The sequence below is a fragment of the Leptodactylus fuscus genome, chromosome 11 (assembly GCF_031893055.1).
Source record: "Leptodactylus fuscus isolate aLepFus1 chromosome 11, aLepFus1.hap2, whole genome shotgun sequence".
Classification (NCBI taxonomy): Eukaryota; Metazoa; Chordata; class Amphibia; order Anura; family Leptodactylidae; genus Leptodactylus; species Leptodactylus fuscus.
In genome coordinates, this window is record NC_134275.1 from 23,636,832 (window position 1) to 23,646,632 (window position 9,801).

At 44.5% G+C, this 9,801-nt stretch overlaps 1 protein-coding gene across 1 annotated transcript in view; it reads right to left on the reverse strand.

The window, feature by feature from the left end:
• The window catches only part of CLCN5 (chloride voltage-gated channel 5), a 47,577-nt gene extending 38,254 nt beyond the window's left edge, over positions 1–9,323 (reverse strand). The window contains exons 1-2 of the mRNA XM_075259368.1: positions 9,145–9,323; positions 8,809–8,882 (exon numbers count right to left, since the gene is read on the reverse strand). The gene's annotated coding sequence lies outside the window, so the exon portion shown is untranslated. The remainder of the gene's footprint in view (positions 1–8,808; positions 8,883–9,144) is intronic.
• Positions 9,324–9,801: the final 478 nt, after the last annotated feature.

Below are 9,801 nucleotides of genomic sequence, written 5' to 3' on the forward strand. Positions count from 1 at the left end.
CAAGAAGCCCAGAAGTCATAGGCATCAATGGTATTATGTATACATAAGGTTATATGTTGTGTAAAAAACTTTCAGTACCACCGCGTGCTCATTAAAGGGATTCTACCCCTAAACTTTTTTTTTTTTTTTATATATATATATATTTGTGGTTCAGACGTCAGCATAGCCTTTAGAAAGGCTATTCGTCTCTTACCTTTAGACGTGGTCTCCGCTGCGCCGTTCCTTAGAAATACCGGTTTTTACTGGTATGCAAAGGAGTTCTCTTGCAGCGATGGGGGTGGGCCCCAGCGCTCAATCCAGCAATGGGGGCGTCACCACCACTGCCAGTGAAGTGTCTCCAACCACGCCTCTTTCTTCGTCAGCAGCGTCTTCTGCCGCAGGCTCGTAACTTCTAGGCCTTGGGCAGAGCAGACTGCGCAGGCGCACGAGCTACGGGAAAATGGCCACTTGCACAGTATTGTTGGCGGCCATTTTCCCGTGGCCTGTGCATCTGCTCTGCCCAAGGCCCGAAGTCTAGACGTTATAAGCCTGTGGCGGAAGAAGACACTGCTGACGGAGAAGGAGGCTCCGCTGAAGACACTTCTCTGGCAGCGGTTTGAGGCCCCCATCGTTGCGAGAGAACTCATCTGCATACCGGTAAAAACCGGTATTTCTAAGGAACGGCGCAGTGGAGACCACGTCTAAAGGTAAAAGACGAATAGCCTTTCTAAAGGCTAATCCGATGTCTTATCCACAAAAAAAAAGGTTGAGTGGTAGAATCCCTTTAAAGGGAATCTGTCAGGGCAATGTTTGGCAGTAACCCATCGGGCCACTGTACTCACCACGCCGGCGCAGGTCATCACTGAAGCCAAAGGAGTAAATCTCCACTTCAGTGTGCATGCCCCCATACCTCCACCAATTGCACAATGATACCGGGCTGTACGCCCTCGGCTTCATTGAAGAACTGTACAGACATCTGGAGCACAGACTCATCTCTAGCAAGTATAAAGGTTTATGGGACATTAAAAAAAAAAAAAAGCACATCTAGGCAAGCCTTTATGAAGTTATGAGCCATTAGTACTGAGAAATGTTGGAGTACATTGTTGCTGAGCCAGTGACCTCTTCTCTATTTATTTTATGTGACCTATAATCCTATTTTAATTGTTAGTTTAACCCAGAGGAATCTGCATCTTGCCAGATCGAAACAACACACAAGAATGGCAAACATACATTTGAACCCGTGCCAATCTAAATGTGATATTCTTTATCTAACCTATATTTTTAATGCTATATACCGTTATGGTCTCTGAGTAGATACCTTCTTTGAGTCAAGAACAATTCTAATTCCCAAGCTCAATAGAGATCTGATGTACCCCCAATCTTACAGACCTATGCCCCCCCTCAACCAGGACTATTATAACATACGGTCAAAAATCCCGACCGATACAATCCAGACCATCTTCCCCAATATCGCCCAGCCCTCTCTGTTACTGGTTGATACTCCACTAGAAGCACCAGGGTCGACAACAGTGATCGCAAAATCACGGGCGCAAAATTACGTGGTGTATACACTCCTAACTCCCATTGAAATGAAAGGGAGCATTTTGAGCATGTAATCTGCCGGCACGTGTATACGTGCCAGATCACGCTCCACGTTACATCGTGTGAACGCACCCTAAAGGTCGAGCAGTTTATCTAGCTATGGGATAGCTATATTTCCCTGTTGCCCCAGTATGTAATATATAAGTTAGAGATGTGTTTCCAATTCACAACCTGGTAACCAGAATCGATATTGCCGGGGATTCTCCTTTGCTGTAGGAGAATTCACCATCCGGTACTCATACCACCAGGATGCCATGCATTATCTTGGTGGGAGGGAGCGGTATTGGAGGAGAGAGGCGGTGATATTTTTATTTTTGCTTTGTAATTTTAATGTATTTTAGTTCATCTACATACATTTCCTTACTGTAGTTGCATGGATCGTCTCAGCTGCCAATTCCATAATGCCCAAAGGGAATATGTACTTCTATGCATCACAAACCCACTTGTATATCTTTCCGGATAGGTAACCTTAGGCCATCATGCCTATATCATTACACCTAGAATTGAAACGAATAGCGCACAGCTCAGATGCTGATAATAACTGCGGATAAAAATCTGGACTTTGCTACGGTGCTAGTTTTGATCGGATGCATAATCTTTATTGCAGTTGTACCTGTGCTGAACTGTAGTTGTTGTTAAATTGCGAAATTATATTTATTTACATACAAGTCCAAAACGTGACTGTTTTTATTATATTCTTTCAATATATGTACTCAAACTCATTAATTCATAAGGTTAATTTATTTATCAATTAAATATTGCATTCTATTTATTGAAATTAATTTGTATTTATACTCATGAAGTTGTTAGCACAATGATGTACATTACATTGTTATTACCATATATACTCGAGTATAAGCCGACCCGAATATAAGCCGAGGCCCCTAATTTTACCACAAAAAACTGGGAAAACTTATTGACTCGAGTATAAGCCGAGGGGGGGAAATGCAGCGGCTACTGGAAAATTTCAAAAATTAAAATGGCTGGAGTTTTTGGGTGCAGTAGTTGCTGGGTGCTGGGAAAGGGGAGGGGGTGTTTTGGTTGTCTGTCTGCCCCTTCCCTGAGCTGAGGACTGTTTTTTTTTTTCCCCACTTGGAATTCAGCCTAGCTGAATATAGGGTATCTGCGGTGCTCCTATTAACCCCTTCCGGATGGAACAGGAGCACTGCAAATCCCCTATATGCAGTAGACCGGGCACTGTCAGACACAGGGATACCTAATGTGTTTGTGTTTCACAGTCATTTTCTACTTTTATATGTATTCTAGGAAAAGGAGGGATTTACAACTTTTATTGACTTTATTTTTTTAAAGCTTATTTCTTTTTCACTAATTTATGGGAGATGGGGGGGTTGAGGGGTGGGCCCACGAGAGAGTGGGGTGGGGAGGGCCCGGGGGGGGGGGGGGTGTTGTGTGTGTTGTACCGGTGGGTGTGAACAAAAGGGGGGGGGGTATGAGGGGTGGGCCCATGAGGAAGTGGGTTGGGGTGGGGGTGGGGAGTTGTGTGTGTTGTACCGGTGGGGGCCATTGTCACACGCTGCGGAGGGAGGCCGGTGGTGTGCGCAGGCAGGAATGGCGGGTGTGCCACGGCGGAGGAAGGGCATGGCCGTGGGAGTGCGGGGTGCGCCAGGTGCGTGTAGGAGGGTAGGGCCGGGGCTGCGGACGAAGTTCGCGGGTAATGCTACAGTATGGAACTCGAAAAGACGAAGAATCCAGCATCCACAAGCCGAGGATAGGTAAAATCTTCAAGCTTTATTGATCATCACTTGGTAAAAATCTTCCTTGAATTCAAGTGGGGATATGGCTGAGACAGGGCGTATAGCCCTCTGCTACGCGTTTCGGAACGATGTTCCTTCCTTCCTGCCTTGAGGAAGGAACATCGTTCCGAAACGCGTAGCAGAGGGCTATACGCCCTGTCTCAGCCATATCCCCACTTGAATTCAAGGAAGATTTTTACCAAGTGATGATCAATAAAGCTTGAAGATTTTACCTATCCTCGGCCTGTGGGTGCTGGATTCTTCGTCTTTTCGAGTTCCTAGTTGTGACTTACCGGGTCCAGTCCACCGGTTCCGTGCACCACAAAGCCATATGCTGGATAGTACACAAAGGGGTGAGCTGAATATTTTTATTGTTCTTTGCTGAATGCTACAGTATGTGTGTATACATAATACATAAGTACCAAAAAGATGTAATGAACAATTACAGAATAAATATATAGAGTAAGAAGTATAATAAGTCTCCTGATTTGTGGACATAAGGAAATGTAACAAGTACATGTATGACATGTATGATCTTTATAGCAGTATGAGTTGGTGACAAAACAAGAGCGGGTTGTTATTTCAGCAACAATGTAGCCAGAGGACAAACATTATGTTCCAGAAAGAGCAGTTTTGTAGCAAGTTGCAGGAGCAAACATGTGACAAAGTGGATGATGCAAACTGCCAGGTGCTGGTGGGATGATAGCGGAGAGAAATAGCTTCTTGTGATAGATTTGGAGAAGCCAGAGAGTCTAAAGAAAAGCTGAAGCGTTAGCCGGACAGGATCAGGGGAGTAATAGAAAATGGTTGAGACCAGAAGAGTAAAGAGAGGTGAAAGATGTAATGTATAGGAAAGGGTTATACTAGTCCGTCACTTCTTTACTATATTAGTACTGTTCCCACAATTCTATACATCAATCTATCCTATAACAGGCTGCCAGCAGATTGCATGCATGTAGAACATGACCGGTCCCCTTTAAGTCCCCAGTATACACGGAGTCCACATAATAAGACTAATGTTACGTGGTGACAGACTGAAGTTTCTCACTACCTGCATTACAACTAATAAAGCCGTGAAAGTGTTATGTTGCGATGACCCAACACTCAACAGTTTGTAGCACAAAAGAACTGGGAGAACAAGTGTAATATGCCGTCCTTGTTAACTAGAAAAATGCCAGCTTACACAACGCACAATAAAAGCAATGTTACAGAGAAAGTGTTCAAGGTCATATTGTGCTTACGACCAATAAAAGTCCCTCGCCTTCCTCCATTCATACAGTGCGGCCCCGTCAAGGGTTCTTCATGAAAAAGTCAAAACCAGGGACAGTGAGGATAAGTGCAAAATAGAAAAGTCACACTTACCCATTGCCAGTTCTCCATTGCACAGACCTCATCCCCATCGCCTCAGTAGTTTTTGAATCAGCACATCTTTATTCATATACTAATTAGTAGAGATGAGCGAGTACTGTTCGGATCAGCCGATCCGAACAGCACGCTCGCATAGAAATAAATGGACGTAGCCGGCACGCGGGGGGTTAAGCGGCCGGCCAACGTCAAAGCGGAAGTACCAGGTGCATCCATTCATTTCTATGGAGCGTGCTGTTCGGATCGGCTGATCCGAACAGTACTCGCTCATCTCTACTAATTAGGTTTCAGCGTGCACAGGAAGTTCTCAGTGAGCACTGTGTGCTATGTGTACAGCACAGGCTGCTGACGACTCGTCTCCCTGCTCTCATACACATAGCTGAGAATAGCAGAGGGTGTACAATGAGACTTCCGGGGTGCACAATGAAGCCTAATTAGCATATGAATAAAAAGGGGCTCATTCAAAAACTAATGAGGCGATTTACAGACAAAAGGTAGGTGTGGAATAGCCTTTCTACAGGCTATGCAAGTATGTGCTTAGTTAAAAATGACTTTTCACAATGATAGAGCCCCTTTAAAGGAAACAGGGTTAAAGTAGTCCAGGAATTGGAACAACCCCTGTGGAGGCCAGGCAGAGGAGTAATATATATATATATATATATATATATATATATATATATATATATATATATATATACACACACACACACACAGTATATATATATATATATATATATATATATATATATATATATATATATATATATATATATATATATATATATATCTACTCACCTACCTCCAACACTCCATTGTCTAAGTAACTGGTGACTTATGTGAATGATGTCATCGGTCCCTCTCCACCGGCCACTGATGCACTCTAGCAGCAGACAATGGATCACCAGGGACAGGTAAGTATGCTTTATATTGTTTTTTTTAACTAGAGCTTCACACAGGTTGCCCCAATTCCTGGACAACCCCTTTGTAGAGGACCCTTCATGTTCTCTGACATCTGCAGTACTATAGTTCAAATTTGCTGGTATACGCCCCAGTGCCAGAGATATTGGTGCAATTAGTTTCGGTACCAATATCGCACTGTCAGAAAGTTGGGTCACACAGTTCAGCATCCTCGCTGGGCTTTAAGAAATGCCCTTTATCCACCCCACTTCTCCTTTATAGTAAAAGGTGGGGGGCTTCCTCACCTTCAAGCGATAACACTAGGCTGCAACACTCTGACAAAGGAGGTATATTGGTGCCAAAACTAATGGCGCAAATATCTCTGCCAGCGAGGCACACACCAGCAAAACTAACAGTGCACTGAATTTTATAAGATTCAAAAAATTGCTCTAAAAGACAAAAATATATATATTGTACGTGCTAAAGACACAGACATGAAGATGAGCGGATCACTAATGATCAGACAACTGTAACCCAACCCCAAGGTCTACAGCGAGGGTTGGGGTCAGCACCCTTTTATGTACAGCATGCAGATTTTAGAAAATAAAGACATTTTAAAAAATTTGCAGCTATAATACAGAGCAGCCCAAATTTATTACTGTGGGTACGACGAGACATTAGTGTAAATGTGGAGCATTTCAATTAACTATGCGAGGGTCATTGCAAACCAGATTAGTCAAAGGACCTGCGGAGCTGTATGAGGCGATTTAAGATTTGGCATGTTAATATGTAAAGTGTGCACACAGTATGGCACACACGTGTACCGGAGACCATTCACAGTGCATCAATGCTGGCAAAGCTATTTCTTTTTTTATGGGCAAATGCATCGTAGACAGTTGGATGCAGAATATACCCCGAGGACAGTCACCATTACTGACAGGAGTGGGGATACAATACATGTGCTGTTTAAAATGAGCTTGGCGTGCCAGGCAAACGTGACCTGTGTGCCAAAAGCTGCAAACTACTTGGCCACAAACCAAATAAGTGAACAAACCAGGTCCACCAGTGCTACAGGTCCTCTCACACCGGGCCCTGCAGTATGAAGTATATAAGTTCTACCAGAGTATAATGATAGACATTGTAAGTGGTATATGAAGAGTTAGCCACAGTCACACGGACCAGGGAGCAGAAATGTTCCCAAACCATTAATAAAATAAGTTACATTTTTGTGCCGTGTGACTAGGACCCACCAAATTATGGGGATAACGTCCATTATTAGGGAGAGAGACCACCTTTACAGGTGTGTGGAGACTTATACAGCCATAGTTGCTCCACTGCAAGGGAACATGGGAAGAATATGCAAATCTGTCTCCCAAGATGTAAACAGGGAGACAGTGGCTCTGTTATGCTGCCCTCTATGGGAAGCACCCTGAACAACATGCCCGACATTCCCAGAAGTCTTTACTGCATAATGCGGGGTTATAACCAAATCAATGTCTCAGCTACGGACGGCACCATTTCTGTCTGGTTGGACCTCGTCAGCGCAGCCTAGAGAGAATTGAGCATAACAGAGGCACTGTCTCCCTGTTTACAACATAGGAGTCATCAGTAAAATTCATACTGGGGCCCACTAAACAGCTATAGTGTATGTAAATGTTACTTGATATTTGTTCACAAGTTCCTAAAAGACCCACAAAATGTATTTTCTTTTCAGTAGTAGCTGCATGCCTAACACTTGCCAGGCAGCGGGAGGCCTCAGGCAGCGGGAGGCCTCAGGCAGCGGGAGGCCTCAGGCAGCGGGAGGCCTCAGGCAGCGGGAGGCCTCAGGCAGCGGGAGGCCTCAGGCAGCAACAAGATGATTGAGATCCCCTGCAGTGTAAATAAGAAGATAAGGTCCAAGGAAGATAGATACTGGTTGGCCTTACTCTTCACCTAGATGTCATCTCAGTCACCCAACTTGTCTACAGCAGGGTTTCTCAACCTTTTCTAGCAAAGTATCCCCTAATCACAAAAAGTCCCAACTGAGCACCCTAAAAATAACAATCTGTGATAAATGACATATCCTTCAGTGCCCCCACATGTAACAAAGAGGCCCCCACATCCAGTCATATCTAAGGAGCGATTGATGAGTAGTATTCATCAGTCACCACTCTGCTTCAAGCCGCAGGATATGGGGTAAAGACAGGTGAGTGATGAATGCTGCGCACCGCGCAATGCCAGGGCAACTGTAACTGTAATAAGGAACGGCATCAACACCTTCCTGGGCTGAGGGGAACCTGCATGCAGTATAGCATATAATATAGACCAGCCGTTCCTAACTGCGGAGCACGCCACCTGGAGTACATGTACCACAAGCTGAGAACCACCGGTCTACAATATATAAAATAAACTGGGCCATTTCTGAAACACTGATAAGTAGATTATACTGGTTGAGATGCTGTACAATAAATATATATATATATATATATATATATATATATGTGTGTGTATGTGTATGAAGTACAGGGAGTATACTGTAAAATACCAAGGTAAGTCAGAGGCCCCCCCTGACACATGGGCCACCTGTGAGTCAGTCCGGGCCTGACTTAAAGGGGTTGACCACTTTCAGACCAATATTGAGATACAAATGTTATTGTTTGTATAATTAAAAGATTTACAATTTTCCAGTATACTTTCTGTGTCAATTCCTCACAGTTTTCTAGATCTCGGCTTTCTGTAATTTATTCTGTTACTTCTAGTGGATAAAAGTCTGACCATGGTCATGTGATTTAGGGTCCATGGTCATGTGATTTAGGGTCCATGGTCATGTGATTTAGGGTCCATGGTCATGTGATGAGCACACAGCTCGTTACCAGGCAGATGTTTGATTACTGTGTTGTGACTATAACAACCTGTGCACCTGTGTGTTCATCATATGACCATAGACCATAAGTCACATGGCCATGGTCAGAGTTTTATCTCCTAGAAGTAATAGAACGAATGACAGCGAGCTTAGATCAGGAAAACCGTGAGGAATTGATGCAGAAAATATATTGGAAAATTGTACAACTTTACATTTGTCTCTCAATATTGGTCTGAAAGTGGCCCACCCCTTTAAGGCACTTTTGAGTTCCAAGCCAGAAATCATAGTGTGTGTGTGTGTGTGTCATGAGGGAGGGGGGCAGGCAGAGTCTCCCTTTAATTAAACTCCCCACCATCTGTGTCTGCTTACCTGAAGCCCTGTAGAGCGCTGTTCACACTGGGTTATCACTGTCTTAGGATCATGCCTGGAGTCAACAGTAGAATCTACAGAGAGAAAACAAAGATGACACAGAGCCAGGAGTCAGCCATAGAGCAGAGGAAGCAGCCCTGGGAAGACTATCCATACACTATCCATACACTACACATACACTATCCATCCAGCAGTGGCCGAGCACACCGCAGAGTATTACACAACCCCCCTATAGCCTGCCCCCTGCTGCTCATGACGTATAGACCCTCCCCGGACACCGTACAGAATGACAACATAGGTGTACAATATAACATATCCCCCACATCCTGGGCTTACCTCACTCAGTACCAGAAGCAACTACCACACGTGACCTGCCCACACCAACCAGCGAGATGCCCCTCTGTCAGGCTGCCACGCACCGCCCATTCTTACGTCATCTCACTCTGCGCCAGGATACGGACGCCGATCTCATCGCTAGAGCGCGCACTGCTCGCTGTGTTAGCCTAGGCTTATAACTAGTCAGAACCTTGTGGTCTTCGCTAAAATGGCTTCCCGCTTGCGGCTTTTCAGGGAAGGGTGACTCAGTATAGAGTCAGCTGGTTATGTGTAATCTCTTAAAGGGAACGTTCCCCTCACAGTCTGGGCGGCTCCAGGGCGGAGAAGTGACCTGTGTGAATACACTCCTGTGGGGATGTTGGCAAAATGAAGATATTTAAACCTTAGAAAAGCTTGTTCTGTGTGTACAGAAAAGGGGGGTCAACTGCTACAGGAATATTAACCATACCTCACAACTTTTGAAGAGCAGAAAGAGGGACATAATGTGCACACGTGCAGCGCGCAGTAGCAAATTTAGCTCCTCCCACTTTTATGTTGACTCCACCCATTCTCATTTATTTTTCATGTGCCCGCACACAGTATAATCCTCCTACAGTCACCCGTAAATTATATGTCCCCCCCTCCATCTCTCCCCCAGTTTCATATACACCCCTTCAT